Source organism: Octopus bimaculoides, chromosome 21 (assembly GCF_001194135.2).
Source record: "Octopus bimaculoides isolate UCB-OBI-ISO-001 chromosome 21, ASM119413v2, whole genome shotgun sequence".
NCBI classification, from domain to species: domain Eukaryota; kingdom Metazoa; phylum Mollusca; class Cephalopoda; order Octopoda; family Octopodidae; genus Octopus; species Octopus bimaculoides.
The window spans coordinates 14,949,335-14,949,984 of NC_069001.1; the positions used below are offsets into that span (position 1 = coordinate 14,949,335).

At 31.7% G+C, this 650-nt stretch overlaps 1 protein-coding gene across 1 annotated transcript in view; it reads left to right on the forward strand.

Moving 5' to 3' along the window:
* LOC106880578 (probable nuclear hormone receptor HR38) overlaps window positions 1-650 on the forward strand; it is a 449,364-nt gene that overhangs the window by 306,550 nt on the left and 142,164 nt on the right. The gene's annotated exons all lie outside the window — the stretch shown is intronic.

Consider the following 650-nt stretch of genomic DNA (forward strand, 5'->3'; position numbering starts at 1 on the left):
TATATATATATATACATATATGTCTATAGAGATAAAAAGATAGATAGATTGATACATACATACATACATACATACAAGCATACATATCCGTTGTAGAAGAACTTGGCTTAATTTTAGAGGTGCTGGATCCGTAATAGTGAGATTATGGTTTCGTTCCCTGAACAGGACGGTTCGTTGCGTTCTTGAGCAATATTCTTCACTTCCCGTTGCTCCTGTCTCCTCAGCTGGCCCCACAAACCAGAAAATCGCTCCTATGTACATACATATGTATGTGTGGCTCTATACATACATATATATATATATATAACGTCAATATACATATGTATATATGTATGTATATGTACACACACATATTTATAATTATGTATGTGCGTATATATATATATATATATACATAGTTTAGATAAACTTACTTGGAAATGGAAATACAGAGAGAGAGAGGGGGGGGGCGGAAGACGAACTTTAGTATATGCAAAAAAACTCGTTTACTTATAGATATCAATAGAATACATTTAAAGGTGAGAGCGTGTATATATATATGTATATATATATACAAATATATATACATGTATATATAAATATATCTATCTCTCTCCCTCTTTCTCTCTCTCTCTCTGTCTATATATATATATGTGTGTGTGTGTGTGTGT